Consider the following 19,248-nt stretch of genomic DNA (forward strand, 5'->3'; position numbering starts at 1 on the left):
CCTACGCCTGCCTCTCCCCCCGCGCCCGGTAGCCGCTCTCGGCGCAGCCCGCACCCCGCGGGCGGCCCCCGCAGAGGCCCGGGGGCCGGCTCGGAGGAGCCCGCGGTGGCACCGAGCCCCTTCGCGCCCCGGCGCAGAGCGGGAGCCCCAGACCCTCCTCGGCCGGTTCCGGCCGCGCTGCGCGGCGGGCCGGGGCCGGGGCCGGGGCCGGCGGCCGTGGGCGTAGGAAGGTGGGTTTATTCCCGGCCACGCGGCGCGCTGGAGCGGCTGTGGCGGTGCGGGGCCTTCCCCGGGAGCCTGGAAGACTTTCGGGCCGGGACGTGCGGCGGCGCGCTGGGTGAGCGGGCGGGCTGAGGGCGGCCGGGGGCCGCGGGCGAGCCCGGGCCCGGGCCCGGGCCTCGCCGGGGGGCAGCGGCCGGCCGGGGGGGGCGTGGCGGGCCGGCGCTCGGCGCGGCGGGGAGCGCCTGGTGGCGGCCGGGGCGGCCCGGGACCGGCGGGGCTGCCGGCGGTTCTCGACTCCCCGGCAGCGACGGTGGTCAGCGGGCTCCTCGCGGTGCTGCTTTTTTTTTTTTTTCTCGGCGCACCCCCCCGCCGCCTCCGGGCTGCCCGGGCAGCCGCCGCAGCAGCTCTGCGCGGGGCTTCGTCTTTCCCCCAGCCGCTGGCCGTGGCCGTGGCAGCGGGCTGGGGCTGCCGGCGCCCGCGGGCCGCAGAGGCTGCCTTGGGCCTGCTGTAACGCTGTCGCAGGGGGGTGGCTCAGGCGCCTCTTCCCGCCGTCTGCAGGCGAGAGAAAGAAAAGGAAGCCGGCGGTGGGATCCCCACCCGTCGCCCCCGATTGCTGATTTCTCTAAAAAGCATTACAAAACGGCAAGCGCTTAGCTACCGGGGAGGGCTGGGAGGTGTCTCGCTGATCCTGTGTCTTGACACAGGCAAGCTCCTGGGCCAGAGCAGCCGAAGGGGAGAGGCCTTTTGATTTGCTTCCGAGTGAAACGGGGCTCTTGTTTTTTCTTTGTACCTAGGTTCGTCCGGAACCGTACGCTGACAAGTCAAGGGGAGCTAAACTGGAGGTCAGTCTAGATGTTACTTTTCCACATATGCCTTGTGCTTGTGAGTCGGACTGCTGACTGTGGAGGGATAACGTCTGTAGCTGCCGAGGGCCCGCGAGGTCCTCGAGTGTGCCCGCTGCTTCAGAGTGCTGCGCTGCTGCTTGGGCAGCAGACTGGGAGGAATTGGTGGTCGCTCGTGGTTACGCAGCCAGGCCTGCTGGGCGCTTAAACCAGCGCGCCCAGTCGGGCAGTATTATTTTTCTGGATTGTAAACGAGCCTGAGGTATAAACCCACTTTACCTTTCTGCATGGCGGTGTACTTTGTCAGAGAGCTCGGCCGTACTGACAGAGCTGGCACAGAGTTCCCTTGGGACTCCACATTTGACTGCCTTGTTGAAAGGCTCGAGAGCCTGCTTTGGAAGTCACTTGGCAAGGCACAGCTTTGCCGTGGTTTTTGTACTTGAATTGTGACTGTAATGCCAATGCCACGGGTTAGCCTTTCTCCAGAAGTTGTAAAAGCAGAATGAGCGTTAAGAATCTGATTACCTTTTAACTAAATTCAAAACAAAGTTTTGTGGGATGAAGTGACTGGAAGTCCTGCAAGTCTGACTGGGTATTACTGCCGTGCACGTTATCTGCCTGTCTACCGATCGTTCCTGCCTCTTGTTCTGTTGTGGTAATGCGCTGCGCTCTAGATGTAGTGCATCTTGACTTCCTCCTGACCCCCCGAGTTGTTATCAGTCTTTGCCTTCCTCACGTTTAACAGGGCGTGGGAAGGCCAGAGAGACTGGAAACCTCGGCCGTTGTGTGCGGAGAAGCTGTCGGCCTTCTAAGAGAGCGTGTAGCCGGCGAGCGCATCGTGGTGCTTCGATACCGAGCTGACAGCACAGGCCTCAATCTTTTTTTGTGAAAAGGGATCAGCAGGAAATGTGTTGATGTTGAAGGGGGAAAGGTGGCGGGGGAAGAGGTAGGAGGCAGCTTTCAACCAATTTTAGTCTTAACTCCTCCTGTGTTCCTGAGAATGGTTCTGGGCTTTGAGGGGTTTGCTTTTGGCTTTTTGCCCTAAGCGCGTCTACCTTTCAGGGTAGCGCTTTCTTGGAAGTTGGAAACGGTCCTTCTGGGACACCAAACCCTGTACCCGAGAGGGCCATCTAGCCTGCTGCATCGTGCGTTTTATTCCCTGTAGGTCACTTGGCCCTAGCAGTACACGCTCTCCCGGTTTGGCACGTTTTTACCCTGCTGGCTGAAAGGTTCTGTCTTTGCACTTCCTCAGCTTGCCGCAGGCCGTAACACTTGCGTGTTCATAGACCGCTTTCCTTGCTCGCTGCTTTCAGATTTGAGCATCGATGCCATGGACGTAGCAGGCGAGCAGCAGCTGGACGTAGAGCACAAGCCGATTAAACAACGCTTGGATAAAGCTGCCAATCGTGTGACTCCAGAAGCAGAGAGACACGGTAAGATGCTATTCTGCCATTGTTGGATGCATGTTCTCTTAGTCTTTCCATCGCCGTATGCCTGCTGTGAGATTCATGGGAACAAGGGACGGCTGAATTCACAGTGTTTTAAACACCACAAACTCTTGAAGAGTTTATAGGACACAAATCTATTACCCTGGCAGATCAGACAAGCTCGTGTGTGTGTATAATGCTCGGTACTTTTGCGAGGCAAGTCTTTGCCTGGTCCCTCTGAAACTGAGAGAGGGACTCGTTGATGCATTTCAGGAGCAAAGCTGCTGAGTGGCTAGGCTTTTCCTACTAGGAATCAAGCAGCTGTTCTGGCAAAACTTGACTCGGGTTGCATCTTTAAAGCCTAGGAGGCTGACAGGTGGGACGAGCTGGTTCGAGGAAAGAGCCTCTCTCCAGGGAAGGCTCCACTGGACTTGACCCTTAAGCCTAAACTATCATCTTACTGCGTTTACTTTGTGTGTGTTAATGCATACCTGATAACTGATGTATCGACTGAAATGTATTTAGTTACAAGTTGGAGTAAGTGGTCCTCTGCTACATAAACCTCTCGTCTGCATTTTTTACATGTTATGACTTAATTGTTTTACTTGAATACAAACCAGGAACGATTCTGGTAGTGTTGCAATGGAATGGTAATGCTGTCCCGACTTTGTCTTTCTAAAACGTGAGCTCCTTATTATCTGTTCTGGGAGATAGTGTAGTTCCGTGTATTGGCATGAACTAAGTTTGCTGATTTGTTGTAACTCGGATTTAACTTTTCTGTTCTTGAAGCTGAAAGGCTAAACTAAGCCAAGAGCTGAACAGTGGGTAGGTACGAGAGCTTCCCCTGTTGTCATGGGGATGTGGTGATGGAGTTCTTGCTGTTGTGCCACTTAGCAGCCTTTCTGTATTCGGAGGCTGTGGCGTTACGAATGTGATGTCTGGGGTCCAAACCCCGCTTTTCTGTATCTAATTCTCTGTTGCCACATGTAGGCCTCCTGCCTTACTTGTGTTGCCAGCCCCCGCTGGGATTACTCCGGTCTGAACCGGTTGTTCTCGCTCCTTACATTATCAACAGAGAGGAAGAGAAACTTGCAGGGAGCAAACAGTCTCATCCGGGAGAGGCATTTTGAAAGCAATCAAGTTCCACTGCCCGCAACAAGCCATTTCTTCTGCCGTCTGGAAAAGGGCCGTGGCTGGTTTGATTGCCATCACCAGTGTGGCATGTTTAGATTGGAAGTGTCCACCCGTCTTGGTGAAACTCTAGGATTCTCAGTTTCTGTTAGTAACACTTGCTGTTCGGTCAGTTATTTGAGGTGCAACTGTAGCAGTATTGTCTGTTAAAGGAAAAATTTACACCGTCGTAGGTACCAGCTGGGCTTGCTTGTGTCACAAGTCAGAGCTGGGCCACCACCCCAGTGAGTGGCAGAGAACCAAGGGATACAGCACAGCTTATATACACGTGTCAAACCATTAGTCAACGTCTGAAGTTTGTAGGCGTTTCCTTTGGTCCTGTCGGTGCTGCAGATCCATCGCCTGACTCTGTCCCAGGTGATGCATCTTCTCAGTTCCTAGCTCCTCCTCGAGTCGTGATCTTCTTTCTGCCTGCTTTAACTCACATGCTCCTTCAAGCGCGCTTCGTCTTTGAACAAGCAATTCGTTTACTAAATTTTCTAAAAACACTGGCGTTTCTGAGGGTGCCTGTGTGCACAAATTGGTCATCTGTTGTTTCTCTGTTCTCCCACTGATCAACTGGACTGGGTTTTAAACCACCCTTGGACGAGGGCTACGCTAGGGACGGGGCCTGATTCTGCCACTTAGCTGCTTCGGCGCTTTAAATTTCTTAGTTAAAAATACATTTTCTTTACCATTGACCTTAAGTATTATGGAGTAGTATGTGGAGGCTTTTCCTGATCATAGTTGCACTAAAATAGGTAATAGCTTAATGATTTCTGTGGTAGGTGGCGTTCTGTGCCGGGATGTCATCTCATTAATTCCCATTGGATGGCGATAGAGGGTTGAATGTTTAATTTTTTTATTATTGTTATTTACCGCTTCCTTCCTTTTAACACGGGCCGAGTTTTCCAGCGTCGTGTGTCATATCTGCATGCAAGTGGAGGACCATGGTAACAGCATGAAACTTTGCATGTGGGGTTTTACGTACTGCGGTTTCTTTATGGTATCTAAGGTGTGTGCGGTACCTCTGGGTGCTCTCGGAGACAACTCGACGGGGCAGCTACCGATTACATTCGGAAAGCTGTTACTAGTTGCTGTATCTTGAAAGACGCCGTGTGTTGTACAGGTGGTGTTCTTCAAATGGCAGGAATCATGGCTTTGACAAAGCGTAGGAATTATTAAGCTGCATTCTTCCTGACACTATCTTTTAGTGTAATTACAGGATCAAAACCCATACTGGTTGAATTCTTAAGCGTACTTTCAACTTGTTTGAATGTTGGAAGCTGTAGAAAGTGAGTCTGGTACAGTGGTTTAAGAATGGGTATACTTTCCTAAAAGTTCGTATTTGCTTGGTCATGACTACCATAAAGTATTTGATGAAAGAAGCGAGGTTAATGATTGATTTTATGCATATTTCATACTTTCTAATTTAAATCTCTCTTCCCCCCCCCCCCCCCCCCCCGTGGCTAATACAGATGTCTTTAATACTCACTTCTGTCCAGCTGGTCTGCCTCCCAATCTCCGCAAAGAGGGTCCCGATAACATTTTTGTCCCCTCAGCAGTGTCTGCGTTATCACCTGCCCCGGCCTTAGTTATCCAAGAAGCCACCTTTTTGAGGCTCGTAAGAGGGTAGTGTGGCGGTGCCTAGACAGTGAGCCTTAGAGGGCTTTTGTAATCCAGCAGACTTGGTCCTGTCCTTCAGGATTCGTGAGTGAAACGGCCTGGTTTTCAGGGGCCTCTCCTAATAGGAACCCGTGGTCTTGAAAATTTTAGATGTGCAGTTCCTTGGCTCGCTTATTCCGAGCTCCAAAGCTTGCGGACCTTTTGGTATTTGTTTTGGTTTTTGGAAAAACAGAGGTCCTGTTTGAGTTTTCTGGAGGCATGTCTTGCCCTTTGGCGGGTTTCAGCTGTCACCAGCTCTCATCTCCTCTTTTACGAGTCCCTCTGCAGCCTTCTGCACTTAAGAACATAAAACTCCGCGGGTTTGTGCCCCAGCTGTACTGTGGCTGTGCATTCAACACACAGGCGGCACAGGCACTGGCAGAATTGTAAAGTCGTGACAAAGACAGAAATTCCTTGGAGATTCTAGCAAGCCAGTGGTTCATGTGTGTGCGTTGTCAGCACCGTTTTTCTGGAGGACTGAGTGTCAGTTTTCCGCTTGGGAGATTCCCACGCTGATCTAGCTCTGCAGCAATGTATAACTGTGTTCCCTGTGTATCTTGGGACGGGATTACGCGTTACGCGCTGTTGTCTGCTATTTGAAGTGGTGTTTGTGTAACAGGTCCGGTATCAGTTGCAACTTGCTGTTTGGGTCTGCTTTAGACAAAGTCTTAACAAAGCCTTTGTGCAAGCAACATCTGACCGGCGCCCCAGCAAGGCTTTCGGGTGGCTGGCTCTTTCTGTGGAGGGTGTTCTTCAGATGGCAAGTGCTGCTCTGCTTCTTGATCTTACTTTGCAGCTCAACAGGCTCTATGCGTTCTTTCAGGTGAGCTTCGGGTGCAGGATGTGCAGATTCTGACACAAGATCATTTCATTCACGTGTAGAACAGTTACTGGGCGTAGAGCGGAAGTACAGGATAGTGTTTCTAGACGTGCCTTGTCACCTTGAGTCCTCTGTTGTGTTAGAACTGGGGAAAGAAGAAGAAAAGGCGTTTGATCCAAATGCTTTGGATGCCGATTGCTGTGAAAGCTGTTACGGGGCAGAGGCGGAGGACATTCGGTAACCTTTCCATCTTCTTAGTGCTTGAATCGGTACAGCTAATGTGGCATACGTGTTGGGTTTGGTTTTTTTTCTTTTCCAAAATGTCTGTGAAAGTCCGTGCAGTGAAATCCTCCTGGGCACCTGTTCGTAGAATGGGGAGAGCTGTTGTGTTTTAGTATGCCTGTGCTGCACTCACGATTTGTTCAGAGCGTGCAGAGTTAGGTTGTCTGTTTTGTCTGCGTGCCTGTTCAAGGGCAGTAGCGCAAAGATTGTATCTTAGCAAACGGAACCTTTTCTGGGATTGCTTGGTGTCCAGGGGGGAGCTGTGCAAACTATTTCACCGTTCTGCGAGCTGTCTCGGAATAAAACCCGGTTATGGCTTTGCCTTCTCGCTTCTGCTGCAGGCTTTGCATCCTTATGGGAGCAAAGACCAGACGCCTATCACTCACACAAACGACGGGTGTCATCTGGTGTTTCTCATTCCTTCTACCTGCAAATTTGTGTAAGAATGGATTCGTGATAGTCTGCAGGTTCTGGACTATCCTTCGCTATTATTAGCTCCGTGTGGTAACTTAGTTTGTCACATCTGTTGCAGGAGGGGGCCTGGGAAGCAGGACCACAAGTAACAATCGGTTAGTTGAAAGGAAGGTGCTTGAGCTTGTGGGCCTCAAGCCCTGGTGATAAGGGACATGAGAAATTACTGAAGGGTATAGAAACGGGGACTAAATGCCAAGTTGAGACTATCCGAGAAATAAGGTGGTCGGTTTGTCAGTTTGCTCGAGGAGGTGGTGCAAGAACTGCAGACATTGTTGAATTGTTGAACTGTTGCTGAATTGCTAAATAGCTAGTGTGAGATCTTCGCGCGAGTTGCCACGTGGTCCAAAAACTTGCGTATTCTATAACTAATCGGAATAAGATGTAACAATTGCTTATGTGTATATAATAATGCTGTTAGGCTAATTGAAGTGACGCTTGCTTGCATCAAGCTGCATCCCGTCTCTCAGTCGCGGCCATCTGTCAAGTTGCGTCCTTCCCCAGAGAAGTTTCCATCTTGAGGGATTCATGATTCCGGCCTTCAACTTTTTGTCTTGTCCAGCGCAACACGGAACCAAGACAGACAATTGTTTTTTTTGTGGTGAGCGAAGATGTTGTCCAGAGGTAGAAGAGCAAGGAAGAAAGTTTGGAGGCAGGGTTAACGGCAATGTCGGCAGTCTTGCCCTTAAAACAGAGGAAGGGAGGAACAGACACAGGCAGATGCTTTGTTCACGTGGGCAAGTTCCAAGCTGCTCAGAACTGTGGGAGACTGATGTCGTTTCTGCAGCAAATTTCTTTGCCGAGGATTGACTTGGCTGTCTGAATGGATGGCTAAAGTCCTCTTCAGACTTAAGCGCTGCATTAAAGCAGCTTGCGTCCTCCTGCCAAAATCTCAAAAAGTACGTCGGGAAGCTCAAGCTCCTTCAGGAGCGTTGGACCACCTTTCGGTGTCCAGTCCCTGATGTTTGCTTTGTTGATTTGTTGAAATGAAATCCACCGGGGATTGGAGTCCTGAGCTGGAGTGTCTCTTTATTGCTGTAAAGATGATAAGATGATGACTGTGCTCTTGCAGGTGCTGCGATACTTGTGACGATGTCAGAGAAGCATACAGGCGACGAGGCTGGACCTTTGGGAACCCGGATAGCATAGAGCAGTGCAAGAGGGAAGGATTTATCTAGGAAATGCAAGAGCAGAAGAACTGCCGTTTAGCTGGCTCAGCACTTTACATTCCTTCATTCAAAATACATTTTCTTTTAATGATTTTCTCCTTCTGTCTTATTATTTCCATTTCAGGTACGGAATATCTCAGCTATTAAACTAAGTTCTTTCTTGTAACTTTGCTACTAAGCCAGTCACACAAGTTACAGAACATTGCATTAGTGCAATCACAGACACAACTATAAAGATCACAACAGGTATTGTAACTATCCGTTTCTTTAACCATGTTGATAGGTCAGGGAACAAAGATGTTAATTCCTGGATACCAATATGCATGGTTTCTCAAATCTGAAAAAGAATTCCGCAAACCCAATAAAAATTGGGTTACCTGTTCGCCTCCATTCAACAAACTTGTCTTTGTGACATAAGTTCCTGGTAGTGCTATAGTCCTTCCAAAAAGAATTTCTGCCGGAGAAATTCCAATTGGCTGCCTGGGAGTGTTTCTTACATCCCGTAAACCTGAATTTAACGCTTCATGTCTTTTTAACCTAGTCTGTTTACAGACTGATAAATTTCTCTTTGAGAGTTCTATTCATCCTCTCTACCTGTCCTGAGGATTCTGGATGATAGGGAGTTTGTAATTGTGATCGAATTCCTAACAAATGATAAATCTGTTTTAATACAGCTGCAGAAAAATGAGTGCCCTGTCAGAATTAGTTAGCTCTGGAACTCCCTATCTAGGAATAATTTCCTTTAAGAGAGCTTTAACAACTGTTTTTGAGTCGTTTTTCTGAGTAGGAAAAGCTTCCGCCCACCCTGACAATTGATCAACAACAACAATATGTGAACCCCGTTACTTCAGGCATTTCAGCATAATCAGTCTGAAGGTTTTGAAAAGGATTCTTTTGTTGCTGAAGGTGTCTTTCCCAGCAGTGTCTTCATTCTTAAAGAGGCAGATTCTTTACATAGCCAACAGCCCTCACAAATTCTTTTGGCTGCTGCATAAATTCCAGGGGTTGCCCACAGTTGTTGGATTTCAAGAGCAATACTTTCTGGCCCTTCGTGAGCTCTGTTGTGCTGCCAGCAAGTGATAGGTAGTAAATACCTCTTTGGAAGTAGTGGTTTACTTCCTAATAGCCACTGCCTGTCCCGTTGTTGTGCTCCTAGTTTCTCCCAGGTCTGTGTTTCTTCTTCGGGTCGATCTTCGTAGAGATGAGTTCCATCTGGGAGTTCAGCCTTACCCTGCTCAGTCAGAATCAGAGTCACTGCTCAAGTCACTTGCCATGCAGCAGCTTTTGCTGCTTCATCAGCCAAGGCATTTCCTTGAGATACATTGTCTCGGCAGTTGGTATGAGCCTTTACGTAAATCACTGCCAATTCTATGGGCACTTATATTGCTTCCAATAATTCTTCAGTTAAAGTTCCGTGTGCTGTGGTCTTACCTGAGGAGGTAAGAAACCCACACTCTTCCATAACATACCTGTAGCATGACAAGCTCCAAATGCGTACTGAGAGCCTGTGTAAAAGTTAACTTGCAGTCCAAGTGCGTATTTTGCAGCCTCAGTGAGAGGAAACAACTTCTGCACCTTGTGCACCTAGATTGTGAGGTAAAGGTCTGGCCAGCAAAACTTGAATCTCTAGTAACCGTGTATCCAGTACAGTGCCAGCCTTCTTCACAGTATGATGATCCATCTGTAAAAAACCTCAAATCTGGATTACCTAAAGGTTGATCTGTTAAATCATCTCATGGCTTACTCGTTGTGGTTTCCCCTTGTTAACAATTGTGATCATCTTTTTCTCCCTCTGTAGGCAGTGGCATTAAGGTTATTACATCTTTCAAGTCTCACACTGTCTGCAGGTAAAAGCACTGCTTCATATCAGTGTGTACTTTATCACTTTATTGAGAAAGTGTTTTTTCTGTATGTTGGTTCAAAAGTATTTTCACTTAATGGGGTACACATACTGTCAGGGGGTGTCCCAGGACAGCAGTCAGAGTTCTTTCCACTAGCACAGCAGCAGTTGCTGTAGCCCGTATACAAAGGGGAGTTCCTTTAATTACTGGTTCTAGAGTACAAGAACAATAAGCTGTCCTAGACAAAAGTTCTCATTTGGATAGAGATGTGCGGCATCCCTTTTTTGCAAGTCATATACACAGGTATTCAGTGTCTCTCGCACATTCTTCTTCTGTATGACTGGCTAGAAAGATCATCCACATATTGAACTGAAGTAGAATGTCCTGAAAAATTTAGGGTTTTAAGATTGTTAGAAGAGTTTGCCGACGGTGGTATCTGAGTAAGTATTAAATTAGACTCTGGAACTATCGGGTGAGGTAACATGCTCATTCACCACACACAGATCCTGAGCAAATCTATACTCTGGAGTCCAATCTTCATCTATTCTGTGCTTACTTACAGGTAAAATTGGGGTATTGTAAGGGCTTTGGCATTCTCTGAGAATTCCTCTTTTTTTCAGGAAAAAATAAAGTTGTTTTTGAATGCTTGGGATTGCTTCTGCAACAACAGGATACTGTTTAATAGAGGGGAGAGTCCCTCCTTTTGTTTTTATTACCACCAGTCCTGCTGATACTAATAATCTCACATCCTCACTCAAGGTACTCCACAATTCCCAGGGAACTGCATTCAATCCCAATGGTATTTAAAAATGAAGTTCTTTATTTTTTTAAAACATGCACAATTTCAGAAACCATAGGGATTAAGCAAATCCCGTCAGGCCCTTGAGATACCAGTGTCCCACATTTCCTGCAACAGGTGTCTCCCTAATAATGATATCGGGTAATTAGGAGAAACTATGAATCTTCCCTATGCAATTTTTCCAGCTAAAACAGTTGGAAGGGGTGTCAAAAGGTATTTCACCTCCTTGCCTACTACCCCTTTAGCAATAACTTGTTTCTTCTGATAAAAAAAATTGAATAGAATTCCATTTACCTTTGCAGCAGTTTGTCCACACTCATTTACCCCTGTTCCTTCCAGGTTCATCTCTCAGCAGTTCCTCGAGAATCTTATTCATCTGTTGTGAGTGAGGCCATGGATGATGTGGGGGTGTCAATCCTTGTTCTGAGATTGTCGGGCAAAGTGGGCATTCCCATTGCCTATGTCCTGAACTTCCACAAAAAAACCATGCTAAAGTATTAGAAAGTAACAGAGGCTGCCAATTAGGATCTTGTTTGGGCCAAGGATTAAGTCCTTGTCTTCTCTGAGCAGTTTTTCTATCTTTCTGAAAAATTCTTTCCCCCTGTTCCATTTGGAATAATACTCTCAGAGTTTTTCTAGCATTCTAGCTGGGAGTATAATCTGTAACAATTCCCAATACCATTTGTGCACATCTTTCAGCATCCTCTCTCCATCTCGGCATTTTACTCTGCCAAGCGACCACATTTCCATCTCCAGCGTTCACGTCTCATGACCACAGTGACTGACAGAAGGAGCCTCTGGAGGAGCCCCGGGTCCTGCTCTGGGGTTACGAATGTATTCCAGCCTCAAAGGGCACATTCCTGCAGTGGGAAGGTCAGTTTTCTCTGTCTCTGGGGTAGAGGCAAGTGAGCTTCCCCTTGTTTTAGGTGATTTACCTCTTTGCTGTGCCCAATGATACTGTATATACCAATAATCAATATCCTGGCTGTCAGTGTCTTCTAAAATAATTCCCAAAATTTTTTGTTTATGAGGCTTACAAGTTCCTCTAGGAGGTCACATATCCATCGGTCCTCCTCCTCCAGTACAAGTCAGGAATGGCCATTCGTCCTGGCACAAAATAATCTATTTTCATTTCTGCAAAGCCTGTGCCAGGGATATCTTTCCAATTCTCTAAAACCTCAGCAAGGGGCACCCCCTCTTTCAACGCTGGGCGTATTCCCAACCTTATTAAATTTATTACCTTCCTTACCAGTATGTGATTATTTTTTTTTTTAAATTTAAACACAGGAGCACTTTCAGGTCTGTGTCTGGAATTACCTGTGTCTAAGTCTCATCAGGTGATCTCACCTAGTTGCCGGCAGCAGAGCGTTGTTAACAGATATGTCCAGAAGAGATTCCTGACTCCTTCCTCTTGTGTCTTAGCGTCCCATCTGGGCTGCCATCTGTTAAAGGAGAAACTCACACTGACATGGGTACCAACACCTGGTCACTCTCCCGTTTCCTTAACACATAACTGAATGTCCTCATTCCAGCTGGGGTGCCAAAACTCATGGTTCCACAGTAAGGAGGATTCACTGTCACTGGGGTCATAACATCAGTCTTGCTACGTAAGTTCCTGAAGTGGCCAAGAAGAACAGCACGGCTCTCCTCTGTTTTGTGTTTGTACCCTCTAGCGCTTCCGACAGCCTTGGACCCAGTAGGACACCTTTTCATCTTGAGACCATAGGAGGCACATAATAGTAAAGATGTTTCATGGCTGCTAGTCTTTCTTAAAAGAGGAGATGGTTGTGTGACTCACCCTTCTTAAGCATGGTTTAATGTACCAAGCTTACCCTGCGGCAGCAAGGCTTTCCTTCCGTAACGTGTGCCTGGAGCATGCTATGTTGCCAAGGGCAGCTATGGACATGGCAGCAGCCCAGTACCCAGTAGGAAGTTTTCCTAGCGTGGAAGTTGGACATAAGGATTGTCTGTGTTTGGGCAGACAGGGTTGTAGCCAAGGACAGGCTAGTGCTAGCTAAGAAAGAACACATTCTCAGGGGCACAAGGGTTAGAGGTTTTCCTCCGCTCAGCAGAGAACTGGAAACTTGTGACTAAATAGATTGTGACTGTACAAAACACCCCTCTGGAGTACACACATAGTAGCTGTAAGCCCTAATCAGCACTTAAGGCTCCAAAGACATGTCTGAAAGCAAAGGATGCTGTCAGGGTCATGACTAAAATTGGGATGGTGCCCTCTTAAGACAGTATCCATGCAGCTGTTGTTAACAGCTATTGCTCCTCACTCCTCAAGGCCCAGGGGGATCGAGGGGACGGAGTGACAGTGGATAGCTAAATGTGGTCACATGGAAGTAAACCCATTGTATCGCGTTCCTTCTGTACTTGCCTCACGTGGAGAACGCTCATTCTGCAGGGACCTTCATGACCTGCCCCATCCCACCTCTTCATAGTCAGAGTCCCAGTGTCTGGTTTCTATGTCTATAGCAAGGCAAAGAGCAGGCTCAAGAATTGGTTTAAATGTACTTCAGAGACACTTCTACGTGGGTCTGGTTTTGTAGAACTGCTGGCTTAGCCGTGTCTTGTTTTAGCCACAGGTGCATTTGATAGTTGCTTTGATGAAGAGATCCACTCGCCACACGCAACCCAGTGTGCTGTTGGAAGGTCTAGGAATCTCTGTGATCGGGGCACTGAAAATTTCAAAGAAGAATAACGTGGCATGTCTCTTTTCTTTGTGTTTCCCTGACAGGATTGCAGGAGAGCCCCAGGGGAGCAATGTGTCAGCACAGAAAACTTCCGCAAGCTCAAGCAAGAAAGGCAAAGGACCAAATCTTGTTCCTGTTGAAAAAGTTGCTTTTCTACGCATAGAAAACACAATGCTATTTTGCAACCACAAAGATGAAAACCTTCAGGAACTCTGAGGATGGAAATCCATCTAGCCATGCATTGCCAACAAGTGCTTAGTGTTTTCAGTGGAGAGCTAAGAAATAGCAAATTCCTGCACAAACTCTGAGTATCCCACCTCCAGGAAGCAGAAACGGGAAAGGCGTGTCCCACAAGTGACTCGACTGGGAGGAAATTTAAGAGACTGACTACCTGGCTGGCTGGAGGATTGCGTGACAGTGACATCCCAGTTAGGCCGAGAGCTGACAGCTGTGTTCCCGGTTCTGTCTCTGAGAAACTACTCCCCTCTCTGCTTGAGGGTCTTCTGTGTGGCTGGTAGAACCCAAATCACGGCAAGGATTGCAGATCTTCGGAGAGCAGCACCATAGAAGAGCCATACCTAGGGGTGTGTGAACAGCATTGTACTGGGGAAGTGTATAGTCCAAAAGCAGAGGCACAACTTGGTTGCTGCTCAAACATTTTACCTGAGGAGTCTGTAAGATATTCCAGAGAAGGTACCGAGGTACAGAGGGAGACTGCATCTCCGTCTCTGCAGCATTTTCTGGTGTAAAATACAATAAGGATGTAGCAGGTGCTTGAAAGGAAGAATGCAGAAGAGAACAGAGGAAAAGGAGGGCTGACAGTTGAGAATCAAGGGGCAAAGTATCTCATCAAAGCGGTTTATGCAGCTGCTTCAAAGCTGAATCAATTCTTGAGGACCTGGACTGCAACTGCAAACCAGGGAGTGAAAAACAGCCTAGCAAATACAGCTCTTTAAGCAGAAACAGAAGAGTTCAGTTCCAGAGGAAGATTTTTTTTTCCCCGGTACCTCAAAACGGTTCTACCCAGCCGCTCTAACAAGTTATTCTGAAGTCATCTAACTTTCAGAGCAGTACTTCGTGGAGATGCCCATGGTTTTCAGAATGGGCTCTTAAATCATTAGTGGAAACTGCAGCATGTCCAACAGCTGAAAAACGGCTCTTCTAGAATGAAGTGTATACTTTTTAACCTGGTACTCGTGTTCAATAGAAATGTTAAAAGATATCCAATGGGATGGTAATCGTAAGTGTATACAATGGCCTGAAGATAACTACATTGTTGTATTTGCAGCATCTCATCAGAGGACAGACCTATAAGCAACAGTAATAGGCAGAAGACAGGCATGCTATGAAAGTATGACAGGGTTTGTTAATGATGAATGTTTGTCCCTGCTTTCTGATGTTACAGTAGAAGAAGGTTGACCTTAGAAAAGGTCACAAAGACTTAAAAATTAAAGTAGTTCATCCAAGTTTATTAGCAGTGAATGATTCTTTTCTGCCTAAAATGCTTAACCCAGAGGAAATGAAAGGAGCTATGGGTTTCCTTTGCACTGCTGGTTTTACTGTAGGCTTCATAAAGTGAGCCTTCCAGGATGCAGCTTCATCCCTTCCTGATCCCACACCCCTGTTCTACTTTGCAATGGAATCTCCAGGAGCGGCAATAATTTTCTCGCTGTTTTGCATTGTCTGCCTTGTCTGTTCAGCGCGGAGGAAGATGTCTGAAACAGGGAAGCTGCCTTCTGGGCCATTTCCTTTGCCCCTCATGGGAAACATGCTGCAGCTGAAGAATAACTTCCCTGAGGCAAGTGGATGTAACTTAAAAGCTGTGTTCTTTTTTGTTAAATTGTTTCAGCTCAGTTTGGTCCCACGTTCACAATACATTTGGGCTCAGTATGTGCAGTGGTGTTGTATAGACCTTATGTTGTAAAATAAGCTCTGATTGATTAACAGAGGTGTAGAGTTCAGTGGAAAAGGACTTATGCCACTCTCCCAAAAGTTCTCCATAGGAACAGGTACTTTTCTGTGAGGCTTTGCCTAGGCAGAGGTGTTCTTTTGGGAGGATAAAACTGAGAAGACAGAAGCGGGAAGAGCTGATGTTTCATTTAATATGGGAGCAATGCCTGGCAGAATCTGGAGAGATCTTTGGCTCACTGGCATTAAATGGTCCTAGTCTCTTTCTGCTGTAGATGATAGCTGTTGCACCTTGTAAGGTCTGGATTATGACCTGGAGAGCAGATGGCTGTGGTGGCATCCTCACACAACTTTCCATCCTTGTAACTGGGTATGTCATCCCAGTGGTACAAGTAGATCCTAAGGTAGCCAGGGCTACTTTCCACCAGGGGCTATTGGCCTCCCTCTCTCTCCCCCTCATTTTCAAAGAGTTGAATTAGGAACAAAGGAAATTCAGGGAGGCTGCCATAAAGAAACTAGGCATCTTTCTGACATGATAGCAAGTTAAAGAATTTTACTTAAAGGCACTGCATAAGGAGTAGTTAAAGAAAGCAATGCAGTACAGACATGATATAGGAATGCTATGCAATAAAATAGGATGCACTGTTTGAAATTTGAAATATAAAACGAGAATCAATGTGACAAGTGAATAGCTGTTCAAATTTAAAGGTAAACGTTACTTTGAAAGATGCTAAAAAGCATTTAACCTGGGAATTATGACAGGAAATATTTTCTACCTCACCTTAGTACAGAGGAAAAATTTCATCTGAAAAGGAAAAGCCAATGGAAAGACCAGTTCATTTTTACCTTCTGCAGTTTCTTACAGCGAATGTTCCCCGGACTATACAAAAACCTAAAGCCTTGCTAAAGCGTAATTGTCCATACTGGTTACTCATGTTTCTAACCTACAGCATGTACAATCATTTTATTCTCTCTCTTGGTAGAAAGCATATGCTGTTTCCTATAAAGGAGGCCACATTTTAGCCTATGAAGAGAGTTCAGGTGAGCCTCAGAGCTTGTTATTTCTTGCAGTGCATGAGTACAGCACAGGAACATCTAAAGGTCATCATTTTTGGGGAATTAATCCACTTATGTAGGGTTTTGGGGATTTTCCTTTACTTTTCAATAGTATTTCAGACAGCTGCAAATGGAACCCATCAGGAAGCTGGGGCAGGGAGTCAGCTGGAACAGAAATCAGATGCCACAAGCTAGGCAGTAAAATCCATAATCTGTCCTTTGACCCCAGTTCTGTGGGCTTCTTGATTTGAACAATCGGTAACCAAAGTGTGTTCATGTGTGTGGGAGGCTATTAAGAAGGCCACACATTGCAGAGTGGAAAAGCTATGCTCCTTGGACTGAGTCTTCAGTGAAAGCAGCCAAGTGGGGCAGGTGAGCTTGAAAAGGCAAAAACACAAGTGTGAAAACTCTCCTTGGTTCCCTCAGCTGCAAGAAAGTTGGAACCTTCGCTCTGTGTGTGCCTCTATTGAGTGCACGGGGCATATACCACAGCACACAAGTATTGTGAGTTACAGTGGTGATGCATGTGAAAAACGTCTCTGTTGTATTTGTTTGGCAAACAGATGATCTGTTTAGAAAGGTGGGTCCCAGATCCAAAGTTCTTCAGTGTTAATCAGTAATCCAGCAGACAGCTTAATCTGTGATACAAAGCTGCTTTCAACTCTTGGGTCTCTAGAGAGTCATATATAGCTTAACATGCTACTGTATAGAGGTATCAAGGACATCTCAAGAGGTCAGAATTTATCTTTGTCACAGTTTAAGCGCAGCTGGCAACTAAGTACCACGCAGCTGGTCACGTACTCTCCCCAGCCTGGTGAGATGGGGAGGACAATTGGAAAAAGCTAAAACCCATGGGTTGAGATAAGAATAGTTTAATAACTGAAATAAAGTAAAATATACTAATAATAATATAATGAGAAGGGAGATAACGAGAAGAGAGAGAGGAATAAAACCCAAGATGCACAGTACAATTGCTCACCGTGCGCTGACCAATGCCCAGCCAGTCCCTGAGCAGCCATCGGCCCCTCCCAGCCAACTCCCCCCATTTTATATACTGAGCATGACATTCTATGGTATGGAATAGCCCTTTGGCTAGTGTGGGTCAGTCCTGATTATGCTCCCTCACAGCTTCTTGTGCCCCTCTGTGTTGTCAGAGCATGGGAAATGGAAAAGTCCTTGACTTAGGGTAAGCACTGCTTAACAACAACTAAAACATCCATCTGTTATCAACATTATTCTCCATACTAAATCTAAAAAGCAGCACTGTGCCAGCTACTAGGAAGAAAACTAATTCTGTTTCAGTCAAAACCAGGACAATCTTTGAAATTATAACTGCGAGAATCACAAAGAACTTTGAGAGCTGTGCATAAAGCCACTATTTTCATAACTTTCCCTTTTAAATGGTGTGGGAATTCACAAATGTCTCAGCAGCCTTCCCTGCAGCCTACAAGGGGTAAGTAACATACATGCACACATGAGGCTCTGGTATGCACTCTGCCCACTACTTTTTCCTCTTTAACAAAAGAAATCAAAGATACCTGATTTTACACCTGGCTACTCTAAAGTGCTTGTATTCACCTTTGATCACTCCATCTCCCATCACCCACATCTATCCTTAGTGTCCAGACATACAATTAATTATGCGCGTCATGTTAATTTACAATAGTAGCTCAGGCAAGGGCTATTGCCCTGTTATGGGTAAAATGCTCAAGTACGTTTGTTTGCCTCATGGGTTGCTTCCCTGAGTTTGTCACTTGGGAACACCTTTGGTGCATTTGAGAACTTGCCAGTTCTTTTCTTTGCTGGTGCTTGCCCATCTGACTGTTGCTTCTGGAGCTGCTTCCACCTTAGGAACGTCTTAGAAACTTGAGCTCACAGAGGTGCTTGCGTTCTGTGAGAGGTATTTGGGAACTAATAGCAACAGTGCACAGAATGGATTAATTGAGTTTGAAAGCCACTTTTTCACATGGCCAAGTGACAGGACATCGTGTCAAGTTTGCCATAGAAAATTCATATAGCCCTGCCTAGGGCACTGCAATGCACTGTCTGTAACAGTACCAGCAGAAGAAAAAGTCTAGGCAGCACTGAGTGCTAGCAGGCAGGGTGAGAGTGAGCAGTATGGCTTTGTGGGGGATGTAGAGCTTGCTAATGATGGTTAATTTTTTAAACTGATGATTTTCAGTTTTGTGGTTAACCAAGGTTGATGAGGTAAATCCTATCCATTAAATGTTTGAAATTTTAAAAATCTGATCCTTACTGTCCCAGGAGGCGGTAGGTAACATTACTTGGCACTAAAGCACCTAGTGAGCATAGTTATAGGTTATCATTGCACTGCTTTTTGTACCACAGGCAACACAAAGTGAGGCTTCAGGACGCAGCTTTAGCCCTCCCCTAATCTCAAAGCCCGCTGCATATCATGGTGGAGTCTGTGGGAGCTAAAGCTGTCGTCTTGCTGATTTGTATTGACTGCCTCCTTGTCTTTTCAGCATGGAAGAAGACGTCTGGAACAGAGAAGCTGTCCCCAGGCCTTTTGCTTTGCCTAGCTTAGTCATGGCACAGCTGAAGAGAAAGTATGGAGTGCTTTCTTTTTACCTGGTGAGAAGACTTGTAATAGTTGATCCTCTTTGGTATATGGCAATAAACTAGATGATATTTTCATGTGTCTTTCATTCATATTTCCATGTTTCTGCGGCATTGGTGTCTTTTGCCTTTGCAATGTTGTGGTATTAGCCCATGGTATATCTAGCTTATTAATACTTTGAAAGGAAGGAAGTTGTGCCTGTTACACTTAAACGGTTAAAGCTGTTACTGAAATATTACAGTTTCTGTCTTTTTTCACATAGCAGATTCAGGTGTCTGTCTTCACTGTAATCACTA

At 46.5% G+C, this 19,248-nt stretch overlaps 1 long non-coding RNA gene across 5 annotated transcripts; it reads left to right on the plus strand.

Moving 5' to 3' along the window:
* Positions 1-217: 217 nt before the first annotated feature.
* Positions 218-19,029, plus strand: LOC129736870 (uncharacterized). 5 transcript variants are annotated; one of them, XR_008733991.1, is made up of 5 exons: positions 218-337; positions 1,017-1,064; positions 2,378-2,497; positions 13,452-14,982; positions 15,108-19,029. It is a non-coding gene; the product is annotated as an uncharacterized LOC129736870 (long non-coding RNA). The 5 variants fall into 5 exon arrangements; XR_008733989.1 differs by having other exon boundaries at positions 13,452-19,029; XR_008733993.1 differs by lacking the exons at positions 13,452-14,982; positions 15,108-19,029 and adding an exon at positions 11,048-11,071.
* Positions 19,030-19,248: the final 219 nt, after the last annotated feature.

Source organism: Falco cherrug, chromosome 9 (genome assembly GCF_023634085.1).
Source record: "Falco cherrug isolate bFalChe1 chromosome 9, bFalChe1.pri, whole genome shotgun sequence".
In the NCBI taxonomy this organism is placed as follows: Eukaryota; Metazoa; Chordata; class Aves; order Falconiformes; family Falconidae; genus Falco; species Falco cherrug.